We start from the raw sequence: 25,221 nt of genomic DNA, 5'->3' as shown, positions 1-25,221 counted from the left end.
AGAGTACACTAGGCTGGTAGTAGAGTACACTAGGCTGGTAGTAGAGGACACTAGGCTGGTAGTAGAGTACACTAGGCTGGTAGTAGAGTACACTAGGCTGGTAGTAGAGTACACTAGGCTGGTAGTAGAGTACACTAGGCTGGTAGTCGAGTACACTAGGCTGGTAGTAGAGTACACTAGGCTGGTAGTAGAGTACACTAGGCTGGTAGTAGAGTAGTACACTAGGCTGGTAGTAGAGTACACTAGGCTGGTAGTAGTACACTAGGCTGGGCTGGTAGTAGAGTACACTAGGCTGGTAGTAGAGTACACTAGGCTGGTAGTAGAGGACACTAGGCTGGTAGTAGAGTACACTAGGCTGGTAGTAGAGTACACTAGGCTGGTAGTAGAGGGCACTAGGCTGGTGGTAGTAGAGGACACTAGGCTGGCTGGTAGTAGAGTACACTAGGCTGGTAGTAGGGTACACTAGGCTGGTAGTCGAGGACACTAGGCTGGTAGTCGAGGACACTAGGCTGGTAGTAGAGTACACTAGGCTGGTAGTAGAGTACACTAGGCTGGTAGTAGAGTACACTAGGCTGGTAGTAGAGTACACTAGGCTGGTAGTAGAGTACACTAGGCTGGTAGTAGAGTACACTAGGCTGGTAGTAGAGTACACTAGGCTGGTAGTAGAGTACACTAGGCTGGTAGTAGAGGACACTAGGCTGGTAGTAGAGGACACTAGGCTGGTAGTAGAGTACACTAGGCTGGTAGGTAGAGTACACTAGGCTGGTAGTAGAGGACACTAGGCTGGTAGTAGAGTACACTAGGCTGGTAGTAGAGTACACTAGGCTGGTGGTAGAGTACACTAGGCTGGTAGTAGAGTACACTAGGCTGGTAGTAGAGTACACTAGGCTGGTAGTAGAGTACACTAGGCTGGTAGTAGAGTACACTAGGCTGGTAGTAGAGTACACTAGGCTGGTAGTAGAGTACACTAGGCTGGTAGTAGAGTACACTAGGCTGGTAGTAGAGTACACTAGGCTGGTAGTAGAGTACACTAGGCTGGTAGTAGAGTACACTAGGCTGGTAGTAGAGGACACTAGGCTGGTAGTAGAGGCTACACTAGGCTGGTAGAAGAGTACACTAGGCTGGTAGTAGGTAGTACACTAGGCTGGTAGAAGAGTACACTAGGCTGGTAGTAGAGTACACTAGGCTGGTAGTAGAGTACACTAGGCTGGTAGTAGAGTACACTAGGCTGGTAGAAGAGGAGACTAGGCTGGTAGAAGAGTACACTAGGCTGGTAGTAGAGTACACTAGGCTGGTAGTAGAGTGGTAGAAGAGGACACTAGGCTGGTAGTAGAGTACACTAGGCTGGTAGTAGAGTACACTAGGCTGGTAGTAGAGTACACTAGGCTGGTAGTAGAGTACACTAGGCTGGTAGTAGAGTACACTAGGCTGGTAGAAGAGTACACTAGGCTGGTAGTAGAGTACACTAGGCTGGTAGAAGAGTACACTAGGCTGGTAGTAGAGTACACTAGGCTGGTAGTAGAGTACACTAGGCTGGTAGTAGAGTACACTAGGCTGGTAGAAGAGGAGACTAGGCTGGTAGTAGAGTACACTAGGCTGGTAGTAGAGTACACTAGGCTGGTAGTAGAGTACACTAGGCTGGTAGTAGAGTACACTAGGCTGGTAGTAGAGTACACTAGGCTGGTAGTAGAGTACACTAGGCTGGTAGTAGAGTACACTAGGCTGGTAGTAGAGTACACTAGGCTGGTAGTAGACTAGTACACTAGGCTGGTAGTAGAGGAGACTAGGCTGGTAGTAGAGTACACTAGGCTGGTAGTAGAGTACACTAGGCTGGTAGTAGAGTACACTAGGCTGGTAGTAGAGTACACTAGGCTGGTAGTAGAGTACACTAGGCTGGTAGTAGAGTACACTAGGCTGGTAGTAGAGTACACTAGGCTGGTAGTAGAGTACACTAGGCTGGTAGTAGAGTACACTAGGCTGGTAGAGAGTACACTAGGCTGGTAGTAGAGTACACTAGGCTGGTAGTAGAGTACACTAGGCTGGTAGTAGAGGACACTATGCTGGTAGTAGAGTACACTAGGCTGGTAGTAGAGTACACTAGGCTGGAAGTAGAGTACACTAGGCTGGAAGTAGAGGACACTAGGCTGGTAGTAGAGGACACTAGGCTGGTAGTAGAGTACACTAGGCTGGTAGAAGAGTACACTAGGCTGGTAGTAGAGTACACTAGGCTGGTAGAAGAGTACACTAGGCTGGCAGTGGTAGTAGAGTACACTAGGCTGGTAGTGGTAGTAGAGTACACTAGGCTGGTAGTAGAGTACACTAGGCTGGTAGTAGAGTACACTAGGCTGGTAGTAGAGGACACTATGCTGGTAGTAGAGTACACTAGGCTGGTAGTAGAGGACACTAGGCTGGTAGTAGAGTACACTAGGCTGGTAGTAGAGTACACTAGGCTGGTAGTAGAGTACACTAGGCTGGTAGTAGAGTACACTAGGCTGGTAGTAGAGTACACTAGGCTGGTAGAAGAGGACACTAGGCTGGTAGTAGAGTACACTAGGCTGGTAGTAGAGGACACTAGGCTGGTAGTAGAGGGCACTAGGCTGGTAGTAGAGTACACTAGGCTGGTAGTAGAGTACACTAGGCTGGTAGTAGAGTACACTAGGCTGGTAGTAGAGTACACTAGGCTGGTAGTAGAGGACACTAGGCTGGTAGTAGAGTACACTAGGCTGGTAGTAGAGCACACTATGCTGGTAGTAGAGTACACTAGGCTGGTAGTAGAGTACACTAGGCTGGTAGTAGAGTACACTAGGCTGGTAGTAGAGTACACTAGGCTGGTAGTAGAGGACACTAGGCTGGTAGTAGAGTACACTAGGCTGGTAGTAGAGTACACTAGGCTGGTAGTAGAGTACACTAGGCTGGTAGTAGAGTACACTAGGCTGGTAGTAGAGTACACTAGGCTGGTAGTAGAGTACACTAGGCTGGTAGTAGAGTACACTAGGCTGGTAGTAGAGGGCACTAGGCTGACAGTGGTAGTAGAGTACACTAGGCTGGTAGTAGAGTACACTAGGCTGGTAGTAGAGGACACTAGGCTGGTAGTAGAGTACACTAGGCTGGTAGTAGAGGACACTAGGCTGGTAGTAGAGTACACTAGGCTGGTAGTAGAGGGCACTAGGCTGACAGTGGTAGTAGAGGACACTGGGCTGGTAGTAGAGTACACTAGGCTGGTAGTAGGGTACACTAGGCTGGTAGTCGAGGACACTAGGCTGGTAGTCGAGGACACTAGGCTGGTAGTAGAGTACACTAGGCTGGTAGTAGAGTACACTAGGCTGGTAGTAGAGTACACTGGGCTGGTAGTAGAGTACACTGGGCTGGTAGTAGAGTACACTAGGCTGGTAGTAGAGTACACTAGGCTGGTAGTAGAGTACACTGGGCTGGTAGTAGAGTACACTGGGCTGGTAGTAGAGGACACTAGGCTGGTAGTAGAGGACACTAGGCTGGTAGTAGAGTACACTGGGCTGGTAGTAGAGTACACTGGGCTGGTAGTAGAGGACACTGGGCTGGTAGTAGAGTACACTGGGCTGGTAGTAGAGTACACTAGGCTGGTAGTAGAGTACACTAGGCTGGTAGTAGAGTACACTAGGCTGGTAGTAGAGTACACTAGGCTGGTAGTAGAGTACACTAGGCTGGTAGTAGAGTACACTAGGCTGGTAGTAGAGTACACTAGGCTGGTAGTAGAGTACACTAGGCTGGTAGTAGAGTACACTAGGCTGGTAGTAGAGTACACTAGGCTGGTAGTAGAGTACACTAGGCTGGTAGTAGAGTACACTAGGCTGGTAGTAGAGGACACTAGGCTGGTAGTAGAGTACACTAGGCTGGTAGAAGAGTACACTAGGCTGGTAGTAGAGTACACTAGGCTGGTAGAAGAGTACACTAGGCTGGCAGTGGTAGTAGAGTACACTAGGCTGGTAGTAGAGTACACTAGGCTGGTAGTAGAGTACACTAGGCTGGTAGAAGAGGACACTAGGCTGGTAGAAGAGGACACTAGGCTGGTAGTAGAGTACACTAGGCTGGTAGTAGAGTACACTAGGCTGGTAGTAGAGTACACTAGGCTGGTAGTAGAGTACACTAGGCTGGTAGTAGAGTACACTAGGCTGGTAGTAGAGTACACTAGGCTGGTAGTAGAGTACACTAGGCTGGTAGAAGAGTACACTAGGCTGGTAGTAGAGTACACTAGGCTGGTAGAAGAGTACACTAGGCTGGCAGTGGTAGTAGAGTACACTAGGCTGGTAGTAGAGTACACTAGGCTGGTAGTAGAGTACACTAGGCTGGTAGAAGAGGAGACTAGGCTGGTAGTAGAGTACACTAGGCTGGTAGTAGAGTACACTAGGCTGGTAGTAGAGTACACTAGGCTGGTAGTAGAGTACACTAGGCTGGTAGTAGAGTACACTAGGCTGGTAGTAGAGTACACTAGGCTGGTAGTAGAGTACACTAGGCTGGTAGTAGAGTACACTAGGCTGGTAGTAGAGTACACTAGGCTGGTAGTAGAGGAGACTAGGCTGGTAGTAGAGTACACTAGGCTGGTAGTAGAGTACACTAGGCTGGTAGTAGAGTACACTAGGCTGGTAGTAGAGTACACTAGGCTGGTAGTAGAGTACACTAGGCTGGTAGTAGAGTACACTAGGCTGGTAGTAGAGTACACTAGGCTGGTAGTAGAGTACACTAGGCTGGTAGTAGAGTACACTAGGCTGGTAGTAGAGTACACTAGGCTGGTAGTAGAGTACACTAGGCTGGTAGTAGAGTACACTAGGCTGGTAGTAGAGGACACTATGCTGGTAGTAGAGTACACTAGGCTGGTAGTAGAGTACACTAGGCTGGAAGTAGAGTACACTAGGCTGGAAGTAGAGGACACTAGGCTGGTAGTAGAGGACACTAGGCTGGTAGTAGAGTACACTAGGCTGGTAGAAGAGTACACTAGGCTGGTAGTAGAGGTAGGCTGGTAGAAGAGTACACTAGGCTGGCAGTGGTAGTAGAGTACACTAGGCTGGTAGTGAGTAGTAGTAGTACACTAGGCTGGTAGTAGAGTACACTAGGCTGGTAGTAGAGTACACTAGGCTGGTAGTAGAGGACACTAGGCTGGTAGTAGAGTACACTAGGCTGGTAGTAGAGGACACTAGGCTGGTAGTAGAGTACACTAGGCTGGTAGAAGAGTACACTAGGCTGGTAGTAGAGTACACTAGGCTGGTAGAAGAGGGCACTAGGCTGACAGTGGTAGTAGAGTACACTAGGCTGGTAGTGGTAGTAGAGTACACTAGGCTGGTAGTAGAGGACACTAGGCTGGTAGTAGAGTACACTAGGCTGGTAGAAGAGTACACTAGGCTGGTAGTAGAGTACACTAGGCTGGTAGAAGAGGGCACTAGGCTGACAGTGGTAGAAGAGTACACTAGGCTGGTAGTGGTAGTAGAGTACACTAGGCTGGAAGTAGAGTACACTAGGCTGGTAGTAGAGTACAATAGGCTGTCAGAAGTGTACACTAGGCTGGTAGTAGAGTACAATAGGCTGGTAGAAGAGGAGACTAGGCTGGTAGTAGAGGACACTATGCTGGTAGTAGAGTACACTAGGCTGGTAGTAGAGTACACTAGGCTGGTAGTAGAGTACACTAGGCTGGTAGTAGAGTACACTAGGCTGGTAGTAGAGGAGACTAGGCTGGTAGTAGAGTACACTAGGCTGGTGGTAGAGTACACTAGGCTGGTAGTAGTGTACACTAGGCTGGTAGAAAAGTACACTAGGCTGGTAGTCGAGTACACTAGGCTGGTAGTAGTGTACACTAGGCTGGTAGAAGAGGAGACTAGGCTGGTAGAAGAGGAGACTAGGCTGGTAGAAGAGGAGACTAGGCTGGTAGAAGAGGAGACTAGGCTGGTAGTAGAGGAGACTAGGCTGGTAGTAGAGGAGACTAGGCTGGTAGTAGAGTACACTAGGCTGGTAGTAGAGGACACTAGGCTGGTAGTAGAGTACACTAGGCTGGTAGTAGAGTACACTAGGCTGGTAGTAGAGTACACTAGGCTGGTAGTAGAGGACACTATGCTGGTAGTAGAGTACACTAGGCTGGTAGAAGAGTACACTAGGCTGGTAGTAGAGGAGACTAGGCTGGTAGTAGAGGAGACTAGGCTGGTAGTAGAGGAGACTAGGCTGGTAGTAGAGTACACTAGGCTGGTAGTAGAGTACACTAGGCTGGTAGTAGAGGAGACTAGGCTGGTAGTAGAGGACACTATGCTGGTAGTAGAGGACACTATGCTGGTAGTAGAGTACACTAGGCTGGTAGTAGAGTACACTAGGCTGGTAGTAGAGTACACTAGGCTGGTAGTAGAGTACACTAGGCTAGTAGTAGAGTACACTAGGCTGGTAGAAGAGGAGACTAGGCTAGTAGTAGAGTACACTAGGCTGGTAGTAGAGTACACTAGGCTGGTAGTAGAGGACACTAGGCTTGTAGTCGAGTACACTAGGCTGGTAGTCGAGTACACTCGGCTGGTAGTAGAGTACACTAGGCTGGTAGAAGAGTACACTAGGCTGGTAGTGGTAGTCGAGTACACTCGGCTGGTAGAAGAGGAGACTAGGCTGGCAGTGGTAGTAGAGGACACTAGGCTGGTAGTAGAGTACACTAGGCTGGTAGAAGAGTACACTAGGCTGGTAGTAGAGGACACTAGGCTGGTAGTAGAGGACACTAGGCTGGTAGAAGAGTACACTAGGCTGGTAGTAGAGGACACTAGGCTGGTAGTAGAGGAGACTAGGCTGGTAGAAGAGTACACTAGGCTGGTAGTAGAGGACACTAGGCTGGTAGTAGAGGAGACTAGGCTGGTAGAAGAGGAGACTAGGCTGGTAGAAGAGGAGACTAGGCTGGTAGTAGAGGAGACTAGGCTGGTAGTAGAGGAGACTAGGCTGGTAGTAGAGTACACTAGGCTGGTAGTAGAGTACACTAGGCTGGTAGTAGAGGAGACTAGGCTGGTAGTAGAGGACACTATGCTGGTAGTAGAGGACACTATGCTGGTAGTAGAGTACACTAGGCTGGTAGTAGAGTACACTAGGCTGGTAGTAGAGTACACTAGGCTGGTAGTAGAGTACACTAGGCTGGTAGTAGAGTACACTAGGCTGGTAGAAGAGGAGACTAGGCTGGTAGTAGAGTACACTAGGCTGGTAGTAGAGGACACTAGGCTGGTAGTAGAGGAGACACTAGGCTGGTAGAAGAGTACACTAGGCTGGTAGTAGAGTACACTAGGCTGGTAGTAGAGTACACTAGGCTGGTAGTAGAGTACACTAGGCTGGTGGGTAGTGGACACTAGGCTGGTAGAAGAGGAGACTAGGCTGGTAGTAGAGTACACTAGGCTGGTAGTAGAGGACACTAGGCTGGTAGTAGAGGACACTAGGCTGGTAGTAGAGGAGACTAGGCTGGTAGAAGAGTACACTAGGCTGGTAGTAGAGTACACTAGGCTGGTAGTAGAGGACACTAGGCTGGTAGTCGAGTACACTAGGCTGGTAGTCGAGTACACTAGGCTGGTAGTAGAGTACACTAGGCTGGTAGAAGAGGACACTAGGCTGGTAGTAGAGTACACTAGGCTGGTAGTAGAGGAGACTAGGCTGGCAGTGGTAGTAGAGGACACTAGGCTGGTAGTAGAGTACACTAGGCTGGTAGAAGAGTACACTAGGCTGGTAGAAGAGTACACTAGGCTGGTAGTAGAGGACACTAGGCTGGTAGTAGAGGACACTAGGCTGGTAGAAGAGTACACTAGGCTGGTAGTAGAGGACACTAGGCTGGTAGTAGAGGAGACTAGGCTGGTAGAAGAGTACACTAGGCTGGTAGTAGAGTACACTAGGCTGGTAGTAGAGGACACTAGGCTGGTAGTAGAGGACACTAGGCTGGTAGTAGAGGACACTAGGCTGGTAGAAGAGTACACTAGGCTGGTAGTAGAGGACACTAGGCTGGTAGTAGAGGACACTAGGCTGGTAGTAGAGTACACTAGGCTGGTAGAAGAGTACACTAGGCTGGTAGTAGAGGACACTAGGCTGGTAGTAGAGGACACTAGGCTGGTAGAAGAGTACACTAGGCTGGTAGTAGAGGAGACTAGGCTGGTAGAAGAGTACACTAGGCTGGTAGTAGAGTACACTAGGCTGGTAGTAGAGGACACTAGGCTTGTAGTCGAGTACACTAGGCTGGTAGTCGAGTACACTCGGCTGGTAGTAGAGTACACTAGGCTGGTAGAAGAGTACACTAGGCTGGTAGTGGTAGTCGAGTACACTAGGCTGGTAGAAGAGTACACTAGGCTGGTAGTGGTAGTCGAGTACACTAGGCTGGTAGAAGAGGAGACTAGGCTGGCAGTGGTAGAAGAGTACACTAGGCTGGTAGAAGAGTACACTAGGCTGGTAGTAGAGGACACTAGGCTGGTAGTAGAGGACACTAGGCTGGTAGAAGAGTACACTAGGCTGGTAGTAGAGGACACTAGGCTGGTAGTAGAGGAGACTAGGCTGGTAGAAGAGTACACTAGGCTGGTAGTAGAGGACACTAGGCTGGTAGTAGAGGACACTAGGCTGGTAGTCGAGTACACTAGGCTGGTAGTCGAGTACACTAGGCTGGTAGTAGAGTACACTAGCCTGGTAGAAGAGTAGACTTGGCTGGTAGAAGAGGAGACTAGGCTGGTAGTAGAGGACACTAGGCTGGTAGTAGAGTACACTAGGCTGGTAGAAGAGGAGACTAGGCTGGTAGAAGAGGAGACTAGGCTGGTAGAAGAGGAGACTAGGCTGGCAGTGGTAGTAGAGTACACTAGGCTGGTAGAAGAGTACACTAGGCTGGTAGAAGAGTACACTAGGCTGGTAGTAGAGGACACTAGGCTGGTAGTAGAGTACACTAGGCTGGTAGTAGAGTACACTAGGCTGGTAGTAGAGGACACTAGGCTGGTAGTAGAGGACACTAGGCTGGTAGTAGAGGACACTAGGCTGGTAGTAGAGGACACTAGGCTGGTAGTAGAGTACACTAGGCTGGTAGTAGTGTACACTAGGCTGGTAGTAGTGTACACTAGGCTGGTAGTAGTGTACACTAGGCTGGTAGTAGTGTACACTAGGCTGGTAGTAGAGGAGACTAGGCTGGCAGTGGTAGTAGAGGACACTAGGCTGGTAGTAGAGTACACTAGGCTGGTAGTAGAGTACACTAGGCTGGTAGTAGAGTACACTAGGCTGGTAGTAGAGTACACTAGGCTGGTAGTAGAGTACACTAGGCTGGTAGAAGAGGAGACTAGGCTGGTAGTAGAGTACACTAGGCTGGTAGTAGAGGACACTAGGCTGGTAGTAGAGGAGACTAGGCTGGTAGAAGAGTACACTAGGCTGGTAGTAGAGTACACTAGGCTGGTAGTAGAGGACACTAGGCTTGTAGTCGAGTACACTAGGCTGGTAGTCGAGTACACTCGGCTGGTAGTAGAGTACACTAGGCTGGTAGAAGAGTACACTAGGCTGGTAGTAGAGTACACTAGGCTGGTAGTAGAGGAGACTAGGCTGGCAGTGGTAGTAGAGGACACTAGGCTGGTAGTAGAGTACACTAGGCTGGTAGAAGAGTACACTAGGCTGGTAGAAGAGTACACTAGGCTGGTAGTAGAGGACACTAGGCTGGTAGTAGAGGACACTAGGCTGGTAGAAGAGTACACTAGGCTGGTAGTAGAGGACACTAGGCTGGTAGTAGAGGAGACTAGGCTGGTAGAAGAGTACACTATGCTGGTAGTAGAGTACACTAGGCTGGTAGTAGAGGACACTAGGCTGGTAGTAGAGGACACTAGGCTGGTAGTAGAGGACACTAGGCTGGTAGAAGAGTACTAGGCTAGGAGTACTAGGCTGGTAGTAGAGGACACTAGGCTGGTAGTAGAGGACACTAGGCTGGTAGTAGAGTACACTAGGCTGGTAGAAGAGTACACTAGGCTGGTAGTAGAGGACACTAGGCTGGTAGTAGAGGAGACTGGCTGGTAGAGGACACTAGGCTGGTAGAAGAGTACACTAGGCTGGTAGTAGAGTACACTAGGCTGGTAGTAGAGGACACTAGGCTTGGTAGTCGAGTACACTAGGCTGGTAGTCGAGTACACTCGGCTGGTAGTAGAGTACACTAGGCTGGTAGAAGAGTACACTAGGCTGGTAGTGGTAGTCGAGTACACTAGGCTGGTAGAAGAGTACACTAGGCTGGTAGTGGTAGTCGAGTACACTAGGCTGGTAGAAGAGGAGACTAGGCTGGCAGTGGTAGAAGAGTACACTAGGCTGGTAGAAGAGTACACTAGGCTGGTAGTAGAGGACACTAGGCTGGTAGTAGAGGACACTAGGCTGGTAGAAGAGTACACTAGGCTGGTAGTAGAGGACACTAGGCTGGTAGTAGAGGAGACTAGGCTGGTAGAAGAATACACTAGGCTGGTAGTAGAGGACACTAGGCTGGTAGTCGAGTACACTAGGCTGGTAGTCGAGTACACTAGGCTGGTAGTCGAGTACACTAGGCTGGTAGTAGAGTACACTAGGCTGGTAGAAGAGGAGACTAGGCTGGTAGTAGAGGAGACTAGGCTGGTAGTAGAGTACACTAGGCTGGTAGTAGAGTACACTAGGCTGGTAGAAGAGGAGACTAGGCTGGTAGAAGAGGAGACTAGGCTGGTAGAAGAGGAGACTAGGCTGGCAGTGGTAGTAGAGTACACTAGGCTGGTAGAAGAGTACACTAGGCTGGTAGAAGAGTACACTAGGCTGGTAGTAGAGGACACTAGGCTGGTAGTAGAGTACACTAGGCTGGTAGTAGAGTAAACTAGGCTGGTAGTAGAGGACACTAGGCTGGTAGTAGAGGACACTAGGCTGGTAGTAGAGGACACTAGGCTGGTAGTAGAGGACACTAGGCTGGTAGTAGAGTACACTAGGCTGGTAGTAGTGTACACTAGGCTGGTAGTAGTGTACACTAGGCTGGTAGTAGTGTACACTAGGCTGGTAGTAGTGTACACTAGGCTGGTAGTAGTGTACACTTGGCTGGTAGTAGTGTACACTTGGCTGGTAGTAGTGTACACTTGGCTGGTAGTAGTGTACACTTGGCTGGTAGTAGTGTACACTTGGCTGGTAGTAGTGTACACTAGGCTGGTAGTAGTGTACACTAGGCTGGTAGTAGTGTACACTAGGCTGGTAGTAGTGTACACTAGGCTGGTAGTAGTGTACACTAGGCTGGTAGTAGTGTACACTAGGCTGGTAGTAGTGTACACTAGGCTGGTAGCAGTGTACACTAGGCTGGTAGCAGTGTACACTAGGCTGGTAGCAGTGTACACTAGGCTGGTAGCAGTGTACACTAGGCTGGTAGCAGTGTACACTAGGCTGGTAGCAGTGTACACTTGGCTGGTAGTAGTGTACACTAGGCTGGTAGTAGTGTACACTAGGCTGGTAGTAGTGTACACTAGGCTGGTAGTAGTGTACACTAGGCTGGTAGTAGTGTACACTAGGCTGGTAGTAGTGTACACTTGGCTGGTAGTAGTGTACACTAGGCTGGTAGTAGTGTACACTAGGCTGGTAGTAGTGTACACTAGGCTGGTAGTAGTGTACACTAGGCTGGTAGTAGTGTACACTAGGCTGGTAGTAGTGTACAGTAGGCTGGTAGTAGTGTACACTAGGCTGGTAGTAGTGTACACTAGGCTGGTAGTAGTGTACACTAGGCTGGTAGTAGAGTACACTTGGCTGGTAGTAGTGTACACTAGGCTGGTAGTAGTGTACACTAGGCTGGTAGGAGTGTACACTAGGCTGGTAGGAGTGTACACTAGGCTGGTAGTAGTGTACACTAGGCTGGTAGTAGTGTACACTAGGCTGGTAGTAGTGTACACTAGGCTGGTAGTAGTGTACACTAGGCTGGTAGTAGTGTACACTAGGCTGGTAGTAGTGTACACTAGGCTGGTAGTAGTGTACACTAGGCTGGTAGTAGTGTACACTAGGCTGGTAGTAGTGTACAGTAGGCTGGTAGTAGTGTACACTAGGCTGGTAGTAGTGTACACTAGGCTGGTAGTAGTGTACACTAGGCTGGTAGTAGTGTACACTTGGCTGGTAGTAGAGTACACTTGGCTGGTAGTAGTGTACACTAGGCTGGTAGGAGTGTACACTAGGCTGGTAGGAGTGTACACTAGGCTGGTAGGAGTGTACACTGGGCTGGTAGTAGTGTACACTAGGCTGGTAGTAGTGTACACTAGGCTGGTAGTAGTGTACACTAGGCTGGTAGTAGAGTACACTAGGCTGGTAGTAGAGTACACTTGGCTGGTAGTAGTGTACACTAGGCTGGTAGTTGTGTACACTAGGCTGGTAGTTGTGTACACTAGGCTGGCTCTGCTCTAGAATGACCCCTTGGCTGAACTCTTGACCCAGGCTATCCTTACCCTGCTTCTTGCTGTGACCTCAGGTGGTTCTCCCAGAGCTTCACCCTCCCTGAGCTGGCAGGCCCTCGTCCTCTGGCTCACATTATGTGTCGTCTGATTGCAGGGCGGCAGGACGAGGGAAAGTGTTTCCTTCCACTGTTTTAGTTCCAACCCACACAAGCAAGCGCACACGCACTCTCTCTCTCTCTCTCTCTCTGTACCTGGTATTCTGATGTAGGGCCAGCCATGGTGAGGGTAGAGCGCCATCACTCCCCCAGGGCATCGTGGGTAAAAGGTATTGGCTCTAGACAGTCAATCAGAGGACAAATCAGGGGAGACGTACAGTAAGCACTCCTTGACGGCCGAGCCCTCCTCCCCTCCCTGTCACCCGCCACTCGTACGCGTCACAGTTCCGCTCCATGGGAACCGCTGTTACCTAGGGAACCAAACAGGACAATTCTTTTTTTAATTCCGATGAAATGTTCAGAATGTTGATTTGATCTCCCCTTCTACAAATCTCCTTTCAGAGCCACCCTCAATATGTCACTGGGAACAGGACTCTAACCTCTGATTGGTTCATTCTGCCAGCCAGCCAGCCAGGACCACTAGGTCAAGTCTCACGACTCTAATTTTGACAAATCGACTATTTGTTGTTCCACAGCGGAACACATGACAGGTTTTTTATTTATTTATTTATTTATTTTTTGGGTTACAGTCCTGTTCCCAGTGACATATTGAGGGTGGCTCTGAAAGGAGATTTGTAGAAGGGGAGATCAAATCAACATTCTCTACATTTCATCGGAATTAAAAAAATAAATAAGCGCTGACAATATTTCCCGCTGGGGTGATTCATAAAGACCAGTCCTCCATTTTGTGTTCTTCTCTGTATTCATACTTTCGTCTCTCTCATCAACCAGTATAATCCTCCTTCCATCTTGTCTTAACCCAGACACATCACAGACGTATTTTGGCACAGAGAGAGACGGGATTACGACTGGCTCACAGGCCTAAAATGGGGACTCTATGAACAAGCCAATGCCACAAAAGGTCAACCAAGGTCACAGTACCCTAGTTCTCTGTGATAATAAATAATTTGTGTTATCGGGTTCCCATGGCGCCTGCCTGGGTCTCTGCTCTGCCAACTGTGGGCAGACCAGGTCTAAATGAGCGGAAAGGAAAAGGGTCAATTCTGAGGCAACGACCGAAGGTCAAAACAGAGGATTGAAGATAGCTCGGGGATTCTCTTTGGACGTTGTTGTTTTGGTCAAACTAATAACCCAAAATGGTCCACAGAGACTGAGGGGACGAGAATGAAGTTGACCCCTGTGTGGTGGTCATCCAGGAGGAGGGAGGGAGGGAGGGAGGGAGGGAGGGAGGGAGGGAGGGAGGGAGGGAGGGAGGGAGGGAGGGAGGGAGGGGTGTGATGTGTGAACCCCCTGTGGTGGATTCCAGCTGCAACTCTAAACAAACAGTGACTTCTAAAAATGTCTCCTGCCTTCTGTCTTTCCTGTCGGACCACGTATTTATTCACCTTCCTATATAAAAATAATAATAAATCAGAATATTTAAACACACACACACACACACACACACACACACACACACACACCCCTCTCTTATTCTCTCTCCCAAAACACACACACACACACCCCTCTCTTATTCTCTCTCCCAAAACACACACACCTCTCTTTTTCTCTCTCCCAAAACACACAGTGAGGCCTTACCCTGGGCGGTGGGCAGGAAATTGGGTTGCTGGCCTGGTTGTAGGATGTCAGATTTGACATCGACTGTGAACCAGAACATCACTGTGACCCATCAGACCTGGGCTGGGACAGATCAACATCAGGTTCTGGAGAAAGACACAACATCAATAAAAACAGACCTCTACCTTCTGTTGGCAGTGGAATGACTGAGGGGGTGAATGAACCAGTCATTCACCCCCTCAGTGAAATGACTATCAGAATGGCTGTGAGAGAGAAACAAGTCTTATCCCAACATTGACAGACCCACAGCACCACCTAGTGGTGGGACAAAGACAGTTCCTCAGCCCACAGTGTGTTAAAATTGTGGAGAGAGAGATCTGTCACAGTGGGATAGACAGCAACACAATTAGACCCAAACAAATCATGAGAAAACAAAAATATATATACACATGACACATTGGAAAGAACTAACAAAACTGAGCAAACTAGAATGCTAGTTTGCTCAGTTTTGTCAAGAGTAGAATAACTGGCAGAATAACTGACCACTGTGACAAAATTAAGGAAAGTGCAGATTTAGTGAACATCGCCTTGCTATTGAGAAAGGCCGCCATAGGCAGACCTGGTTCTCAAGAGAAGACAGCTCAGTTTCCACCTCATTTTGTGGGCAGTGTGCACATGGCCTGTCTTCGCTTGAGAGCCAGGTCTGCCTATGGCGGCCTTTCTCAATAGCAAGGCGATGCTCACTGAGTCTGTACTTTCCTTAATTTTGGAGTCAGTCACACTGCCCACAAAATGAGGTGGAAACTGAGCTGCATTTCCCAACCTACCAAATGAATGACCATATTAGAGAGACATATTTCCCTCAGATTACACAGATCCACGAAGAATTCGAAAACTAACCTGATTTTGATAAACAAGATGTATGACCTGTTGCCACAAGAAAAGGGCAACCAGTGAAGAACAAACACCATTAAAACTATATTTCTGTTAATTTATATTCCCTATAACTATTTGCACATCGTTACAACACTGTATATAGACATAATATGATATTTGAAATGTCTCTATTATTTTGTAACTTCTGTGAGTGTAATGTTTACTGTTCCTTTGTATTGTTTATTTAACTTTTGTTTATTATCTACTTAACTTGTTTTGGCAATGTTAACACATGTTTCCCCATGCTAATAAAGCCCCTTGAACTGAGAGAGACTGCAGTGTGAGCGAGGGAAAGTGAGAGACTGCAGCGTGAGCGAGGGAAAGAGAGAGACTGCAGCGTGAGCGAGGGAAAGAGAGAGACTGCAGTGTGAGCGACGGAAAGAGAGAGACTGCAGTGTGAGCGACGGAAAGAGAGAGACTGCAGCGTGAGCGAGGGAAAGTGAGAGACTGCAGCGTGAGCGAGGGAAAGAGAGAGACTGCAGCGTGAGCGAGGGAAAGTGATAGGGGCTGGAGAGAGAGAGAGAGAGAGTGAAAGAGACGGATGTAGGGCAAAGTGACCTCTGTCATCAACCAGGGCATTGTGTATTTGTCAACGTGTGTGTGTGTGTCCTGTATCTTGAGCTCGAAACACACAATATATCAACGGTTTCTGGCAGGTCTAACATCATGGGATTGTAGCAGCATATCGTCTGCCACATGGAGAGTAGAGAGACAGGGGGGGGCGAGGAAAGGAAATGTCCCTTCCTAGCAGAGGGGCTGACGATGAATGGACAGGACGTCTGAAGTGATCTACACGTCTGTGTGTGATTGGTCAGTGAAGTAAGACCAAGTACCGTGATTGGTCAGTGAAATAAGAACAAGTAATGTGATTGGTCAGTCAGAACCTTGTCAGAGAGCTCGTTCTCTACATGCTTCTTGATCCTTCTCAACATGAAGCTGGTCTAAACAACAACAGGCCTCATCTAGAACCATGTACTGGTACTGCTCTTCAGTTCCTGGGCCTCATCTAGAACCATGTACTGGTACTGATCTTCAGTGCCTGGGCCTCATCTAGAACCATGTACTGGTATTGATCTTCAGTGCCTGGGCCTCATCTAGAACCATGTACTGGTACTGATCTACAGTGCCTGGGCCTCATCTAGAACCATGTACTGGTACTGATCTTCAATGCCTGGGCCTCATCTAGAACCATGTACTGGTCCTCATCTAGAACCATGTACTGCCAGCTGGTAGCTGGTGATCACCACGTGGAACGGAGCATTCTGGGTGTACAGGGTTTTCTACAGGGGGAGACGAGGGCATATGTGGTGTAGTAGGATGACTTAGTTTAGAGCCAGTTACCAACTCAGCCAACTCGGCTCTTAGAATATTGTATCGTAACTTATTGTAAAACACATAGTGCTCACCGGGCTCCAGAACTTCTTGATCACCTTCCTGTCGTGAGGGTTCCCCTATGGCAACACCTGAAGCACAAACATTACACAAAGTAAGTATACAGAGTTTACAAAACATTAAGAACACCTGCTCTTTCCATGACATTGACTGACCAGGTGAATCCAGGTGAAAGCTATGATCCCTTATTGATGTCACTTGTTAAATCCACTTCAATCAGTGTGGATGAAGGGGGAGGAGACGGGTTAAAGAATGATTTTTAAGCCTTGACAATTGAGACATGGATTGTGTGTGTGTGCCCTTCAGAGGGTGAATGGACAAGACAAAATATTTAAGTGCATTTGAACAGCGTATGGTAGTAGGTGCCATGCACACTGGTTTGTGTCAAGAACTGCAACGCTGCTGGGTTTTTAACGCTCAACAGCTTCCTGTGTGTATCAAGAACGGTCCACCACCCAAAGGACGTCCAGCCAACTTGACACAACTGTGGGAAGCAATTGGAGTCAACATGGAGTCATCTTGTAGAGTCAATGTGTCACGTTCTGACCTTAGTTCTTTTATCGTGTCACGGGACTGTTTCGGTTTGAGTACGTCACGTTTAATTGTTTTGTTCAGTGTTCATTAAAAAACATTAAAAACCATGAACCCTTACCACGCTGTGCTTTGGTCCTCACCTTCTTCCACCTCAGACAATCGTTACACGATGCCCTGGTCGAATTGAGACTGTTCTGAGGGCAGAAAAGGGGTGTAAAATAGTGCACTACTTTTGACCAGTGCCCTATGGAGGAATAGGGTGCCATTAGGGACACAGGCTAATCCTCTAAACATCTGGTTCTCCTCCACCTCAATATTAGGAAGGTTCTCTCACTGTTTCTATAGTAACTATTGACTAAGAGTATTTAAATATTTATCACATCAGTGTTTTTAAAATTTACAAGCTGCAACAATACTTATTTCAATATAAAAGGGAACTTTTTTTTTTGTTTTCATACAATGTCCTTTTACAAAATCTCCTTCTTGTTTCGCCAGAAAACATCTGAACTCTGACTGGAGATTGTTGATGTGAGACGTAATGAATCAGTCGTACCGGCCGAGGCTCCATTGTGTGTGTGTTTTCATTGTTGTTGGGTCAGTTTCTATGCCCGTCTCGTTCCCAGGAACTTACTGATATTCATCTGACAATTGTTAAAACCTCGTTACCATGGTGAAACTTTTGATTTACCATCTTCTGAGAAACAGCCAACAGTGACGGAGGAGGAGGGAGGAGGAGGGTGCGTGGCAAAATGCCAGGCCTCTGATTCAAGTTGGTGGACACCCCTCACATCTACAACACAGTGAATTAACCCCCTCACATCTTCAACACAGTGAATTAACCCCCTCACATGTACAACACAGTGAATTAACCCCCTCACATCTTCAACACAGTGAATTAACCCCCTCACATTTTCAACACAGTGAATTAACCCCCTCACATCTTCAACACAGTGAATTAACCCCCTCACATGTACAACACAGTGAATTAACCCCCTCACATGTGCAACACAGTGAATTAACCCCCTCACATGTGCAACACAGTGAATTAACCCCCTCACATCTACAACACAGTGAATTAACCCCCTCACATCTACAACACAGTGAATTAACCCCCTCACATCCTCAACACAGTGAATTAACCCCCTCACATGTGCAACACAGTGAATTAACCCCCTCACATGTGCAACACAGTGAATTAACCCCCTCACATGTGGTGCAACACAGTGAATTAACCCACTCACATCTTCAACACAGTGAATTAACCCCCTCACATGTACAACACAGTGAATTAACCCCCTCACATGTACAACACAGTGAATTAACCCCCTCACATCTTCAACACAGTGAATTAACCCCCTCACATGTACAACACAGTGAATTAACCCCCTCACATGTACAACACAGTGAATTAACCCCCTCACATCTACAACACAGTGAATTAACCCCCTCACATCTACAACACAGTGAATTAACCCCCTCACATCTACAACACAGTGAATTAACCCCCTCACATCTACAACACAGTGAATTAACCCCCTCACATCTACAACACAGTGAATTAACCCCCTCACATCTACAACACAGTGAATTAACCCCCTCACATCTACAACACAGTGAATTAACCCCCTCAATCTACAACACAGTGAATTAACCCCCTCACATCTACAACACAGTGAATTAACCCCTCACATCTACAACACAGTGAATTAACCCCCTCACATCTACAACACAGTGAATGAACCCCCTCACATCTTCAACACAGTGAATTAACCCCCTCACATGTGCAACACAGTGAATTAACCCCCTCACATGTGCAACACAGTGAATTAACCCCCTCACATCTTCAACACAGTGAATTAACCCCCTCACATGTACAACACAGTGAATTAACCCCCTCACATGTACAACACAGTGAATTAACCCCCTCACATGTACAACACAGTGAATTAACCCCCTCACATGTACAACACAGTGAATTAACCCCCTCACATGTACAACACAGTGAATTAACCCCCTCACATCTTTAACACAGTGAATTAACCCCTCACATCTTCAATACAGTGAATGAACTGAGAGAAAGAGAGGTTTGAAGGGAGGAGGAGGGAGGGGGGGTCACAGAAGGAGAGTGAAAGAGGACAAAGTAAGAAAACAGCTGAGGACAGAAGAAGACCGAGAACGAAAGAGGGGAACGTTTCCCTGCTGTATCCATGTGTCTCCTACAGTGCAGTTGGTGTGTGTGTGTGTGTGTGTGTGTGTAAAAAGGCACAGTTGTCTTCCTACGGGACAAGGGCTCGAGACAGTGCCATTCTCCACATGTCCCTCTACTTCCCCTTGCATTTAAAACAACTGAGGGGCAGAGAGACTCAATGCCATCGTGTCGTGGATGCAGCTGGTCCCATTCATCAACGATTGTCCATTAAAAAAAAGAATGACATGTTGTTTTTTTACACTCGTTCTTTCTCACAATGAGACCTTGCAGCTTTTGCATCCAAAGTGCAAACACAATAGTGTGCTTTTGACTTCATCTGATATTTGGTTTGTACGTCATGTTCCATTTTACATGACAAATGTAAGCCAAGAGACGGAGATGAGAGAGAGGAGAGAGGAGAGAGGAGAGGAGAGAGAGAAGAGAGAGAAGAGAGAGAGAAGAGAGAGGAGAGAGAGAGAGATAAGTTTATCTTTTGAAGCTTGTCTTTACGCACCTGTTCGTAGAGGTTAGCCAGCCAGTTCATGCCTTTGAGCTGATAGTCCTTCAGTTTCCCTTTGAAGATGGTTGAATGGGGGATGTCCTCTCCAGCCTGGATAGAAGGGTTAGACAGGCTTGTAACTCTCCCCGAACCCTGACCTCCCACTGGCCTGGTGCAGGGAGGCACAGTGACTGTCCTTAGCCTCCTTGTCAAAGAGATGCATCTAGAGGACTTAAGTCTGCTTTGAAATTTCTGGCCAGTTTTCATGTCTGTCAGCGGCGGCTGGTGGGAAGAGCTATAGGAGGGTGGGCTCATTGTAATGGACGGGATGGAATAAATGGAACGGAGTCGAACGTGGTTTCCATGTGTTTAATATTGTTCAATTAATTCCATACCAGTCATTACAATGAGCCTGTCCTCACATACGTCTTCCCACCAGCCTCCTCTGGTCTACGTGGGTCATCGTTATGGACCTCATGATGATGGGGTGTTTGAGGAAGTACCGGAACTTACTCTGGCCTGGTGTAACTCGTAGTTCTCTTTAGCGTTCCTTCGGGCCTGAGACTTGTAGTTTTCACCACCAGAGGCGGACAACAATTCAACACCGTGACGACTGAACTTCATTGCACTACATTTGTAATGTACCTCTTTTCACGATCAAGCACACAAGAAGAAACCACTTGAGATCCAAGTAATCAGTCAATCATGATTGGATTTGACTATTAACAAACGTGACTGTGTTATTTAGAATGTCTAAGTAACAATTATTACTGTAGTCTTCCTGTCCAATGCTGAACATCTAGGGTCAGGTCCATCATTCCATATAAAAGGCTAAACTGATCTAGGGTCAGGTCCACCAGTCCATATAAAAGGCTAAACTGATCTAGGGTCAGGTCCATCATTCCATATAAAAGGCTAAACTGATCTAGGGTCAGGTCCATCAGTCCATATAAAAGGCTAAACTGATCTAGGGTCAGGTCCATCAGTCCATATAAAAGGCTAAACTGATCTAGGGTCAGATCCACCAGTCCATATTAAAGGCTAAACTGATCTAGGGTCAGATCCACCAGTCCATATTAAAGGCTAAACTGATCTAGGGTCAGATCCACCAGTCCATATTAAAGGCTAGACTGATCTCAATCCCATTGAGCACGTCTGGGACCTGTTGGATCGGAGGGTGAGGGCTAGGGCCATTTCCCCCCAGAAATGTCAATGAACTTGCAGGTGCCTTGGTGGAAAAGTGGGGTAACATCTCACAACAAGAACTAGCAAATCTGGTGCAGTCAATGAGGAGGAGATGCACTGCAGTACTGAATGCAGCTGGTGGCCACACCAGATACTGACGGTTACTTTTGATTTTGACCCCCCCGCTCTCAGTTGTTGAATCTTGTTATGTTCATACAAATATTTACACACGTTAATTAAGTTTGCTGAATATAAACGCAGTTGACAGTGAGAGAACGTTCCTGTTTTTGCCGAGTTCATTTATGTTTTTGACAACTTTTACTTCACTACATTCCTAAATAAAATAATGTACTTTTTTACTCCATAGATTTCCCTGACACCCAAAAGTACTTGTTACATTTTGAATGCTTAACAGGACAGGAAAATGGTCCAATTCACCCACTTATCAAGAGAACATCCCTGGTCATCTACTTCCTCTGATCTGGAGGACTCACGAAACAGAGAATATCCCTGGTCATCCCTACTGCCTCTGATCTGGAGGACTCACTAAACAGAGAACATCCCTGGTCAACCCTACTGCCTCTGATCTGGAGGACTCACTAAACAGAGAACATCCCTGGTCATCTACTTCCTCTGATCTGGAGGACTCACTAAACAGAGAACATCCCTGGTCATCCCTACTGCCTCTGATCTGGAGGACTCACGAAACAGAGAATATCCCTGGTCATCCCTACTGCCTCTGATCTGGAGGACTCACGAAACAGAGAACATCCCTGGTCATCCCTACTGCCTCTGATCTGGTGGACTCGAGCGATAATATTATAATATTGAATAATAATATTGAAATGGAAGGAGTATCAGACCACTGCAAATCTACCAAGACATGGCCGTCCCTCTAAACTTTCTGCTCATACAAGGAGAAGACTGATCAGAGATGCAGCCAAGAGGCCCATGATCACTCTGGATGAACTGCAGAGATCTACAGCTGAGGTGGGAGACTCTGTCCATAGGACAACAATCAGTCGTATATTGTACAAATCTGGCCTTTATGGAAGTGTGGCAAGAAGAAAGCCATTTCTTAAAGATATCCATAAAAAGTGTCGTTTAAAGTTTGCCACAAGCCACCTGGGAAACACACCAAACATGTGGAAGAAGGTGCTCTGGTCAGATGAAACCAAAATTGAACTTTTTGGCAACAATGCAAAACGTTATGTTTGGCGTAAAAGCAACACAGCCCATCACCCTGAACACACCATCCTCACTGTCAAACATGGTGGTGGCAGCATCGTGGTTTGGGCCTGCTTTTCTTCAGCAGGGACAGGGAAGATGGTTAAAATTGATGGGAAGATGGATGGAGCCAAATACAGGACCATTCTGGAAGAAAACCTGATGGAGTCTGCAAAAGACCTGAGACTGGGACGGAGATTTGTCTTCCAACAAGACAATGATCCAAAACATAAAGCAAAATCTACAATGGAATGGTTCAAAAATAAACATATCCAGGTGTTAGAATGGCCAAGTCAAAGTCCAGACCTGAATCCAATCGAGAATCTGTGGAAAGAACTGAAAACTGCTGTTCACAAATGCTCTCCATCCAACCTCACTGAGCTCGAGCTGTTTTGCAAGGAGGAATGGGAAAAAATTTCAGTCTCTCTGTGCAAAACTGATAAGAGACATACCCCAAGCGACTTACAGCTGTAATCGCAGCAAAAGGTGGCGCTACAAAGTATTAATTTAAGGGGGCTGAATAATTTTGCACGCCCAATTTTTCATTTTTTGATTTCTTAAAAAAGTTTGAAATATCCAATAAATGTCGTTCCACTTCATGATTGTGTCCCACCTGTTGTTGATTCTTCACAAAATAATACAGTTTTATATCTTTATGTTTGAAGCCTGAAATGTGGCAAAAGGTCGCAAAGTTCAAGGGGGCCGAATACTTTCGCAAGGCACTGTATTTCACTTGTATGGAGTCAATGTTTCCAATTAATCTGAGATTACACCTTGGAATCCAAATTCCTTCTAAAACATATCCTGTAGCAGCACGATCATATACACGATGCAATAGCTGGTAGGGGGTGGACTCTTTTAAAGGTGCACTACGCAGAAATCGCTCAGCCATTTCCTGGTTGATAAAATTCTTAATATTTGCCTAATTTCAGTTCATGTGACAAAATAAGCTAGTGTAGTGAAGAGAATTATTGTACCATTTAAACCGCTGTGAAATATATTTTCCATTACCAAACATATTGTATTTTCAGCTGGTGTACAAAACTGAAAGTAAAAGATGCAAAAACTAAATATAAGAAGAGGAAGCATAGAAATGGTGCACATGGAACAGATCCGCAGTTTCTTAGACTTGCTTTCAATGAGAATGACACATCTATAACTCACATTTTTATGTGTATTTTGTCGGGATGCCCAAAATGCTACATATTGCAGATGTAAGGTGCATGCAACTGTTTGAATTCTTCCAGCTGACCTAATTGAACCTTCCAGGTGAACTAATTGAACCTTCCAGCTGAACTAATTAAACCTTCCAGCTGAACTAATTAAACCTTCCAGCTGAACTAATTGAACCTTCCAGCTGAACTAATTGAACCTTCCAGGTGAACTAATTGAACATTCCAGCTGAACTAATTGAACTTTCCAGGTGAACTAATTGAACCTTCCAGCTGAACTAATTAAACCTTCCAGCTGAACTAATTAAACCTTCCAGCTGAACTAATTGAACCTTCCAGGTGAACTAATTGAACCTTCCAGCTGAACTAATTAAACCTTCCAGCTGAACTAATTGAACCATCCAGGTGAACTCTCACTAAGCTCATCTTCACCTTGTAGTAGAGCTCCATTGAGGGTGTTTCCCTTGGTAACAAGCCCCTCCTCCTCCGGGTCACATGACCCATACTTTAATCAGTGCCACGCACTGATTGGTCAGCCCCAGAGAAGGTCCCTCCCTCAGTCCACCATCATCGCTGTCGTCACTGTGATATGAAAACCAAATACACACAAGTCCAGTGTCATCCCAGTCACATCAACAAAGGACATTCAGCATTTATTCCAGGCTGCAGAGAAATCCCCAGTGCCGACTCTGTTTACCTTCTGGTCATGCAAGAGGAAGAAAACTAAAGTATAGCGCCCACTCGCCACAAAGAGAATTTACACCACTAGTCAACAGTTTTCACTTGAATATTTTCCCAGCGGAGCGCAAAGGTCCCAGAAATCAACATCTCGGGCCCTTAAATCTAACCTCACATAGAACAGGTGCAGGTCACATTAAATGTTATTGTGCCTCTGTTCTGTTGTAATGCAATGTGTTGTAATTCATATTGTATAGTACCTAAATATATCGCTGTTCTGTTGTAAAGCAATGTGTTGTAATTCATATTGTATAGTACCTAAATATATCGCTGTTCTGTTGTAATGCAATGTGTTGTAATTCATATTGTATAGTACCTAAATATATCGCTGTTCTGTTGTAATGCAATGTGTTGTAATTCATATTGTATAGTACCTAAATATATCGCTGTTCTGTTGTAATGCAATGTGTTGTAATTCATATTGTATAGTACCTAAATATATCGCTGTTCTGTTGTAATGCAATGTGTTGTAATTCATATTGTATAGTACATAAATATATCGCTGTTCTGCAGTAATGCATTGTAAATAACTCTCCTGGATATGTCTCTGTCGAAGACTGAGGCGGTCTGACAGAGGAAGGTGTTCAGGCGTAGGGATCTCTCCAGGTGCTGGAGGTGTTCATCTTCCGGCGCCGACAGAGATGGCCGCCTAGGGAACTATGCAGTTTTTTGTTTTTTTACGTGTTATTTCTTACATTAGTACCCCAGGTCATCTTAAGTTTCATTACATACAGTCGAGAAGAACTACTGAATATAAGAGCAGCGTCAACTCACCATCAGTACGACCAAGAATATGACTTTCGCGAAGCGGATCCTGTGTTCTGCCTTTCAACCAGAACAACAGAATGGATCCCAGCCGGCGACCCAAAAAAACGACTTCGTAAAAGAGGGAAACGAGGCGGTCTTCTGGTCAGACTACGTAGACGGGCACATCGTGCCCCACTTCCTAGCATTCTTCTCGCCAATGTCCAGTCTCTTGACAACAAGGTTGATGAAATCCGAGCAAGGGTAGCATTCCAGAGGGACATCAGGGACTGTAACGTTCTTTGCTTCAAGGTAACATGGCTCACTGGAGAGACGCTAATGGAGGCGGTGCAGCCAGCGGGTTTCTCCACGCATCGCGCCGACAGAAACAAGCACCTTTCTGGTAAGAAGGGGGGCAGGGGAGTATGCCTTATGGCTAATGAGACGTGATGTGATCACAGAAACATACAGGAACTCAAATCCTTCTGTTCACCTGATTTTAGAATTCCTCACAATCAAATGTAGA

Source organism: Oncorhynchus masou, chromosome 19 (assembly GCF_036934945.1).
Source record: "Oncorhynchus masou masou isolate Uvic2021 chromosome 19, UVic_Omas_1.1, whole genome shotgun sequence".
Lineage (NCBI taxonomy): Eukaryota > Metazoa > Chordata > Actinopteri > Salmoniformes > Salmonidae > Oncorhynchus > Oncorhynchus masou.
The sequence above is the reverse complement of the archived record's forward strand: the minus strand, read 5'-3'. Positions refer to the sequence as shown.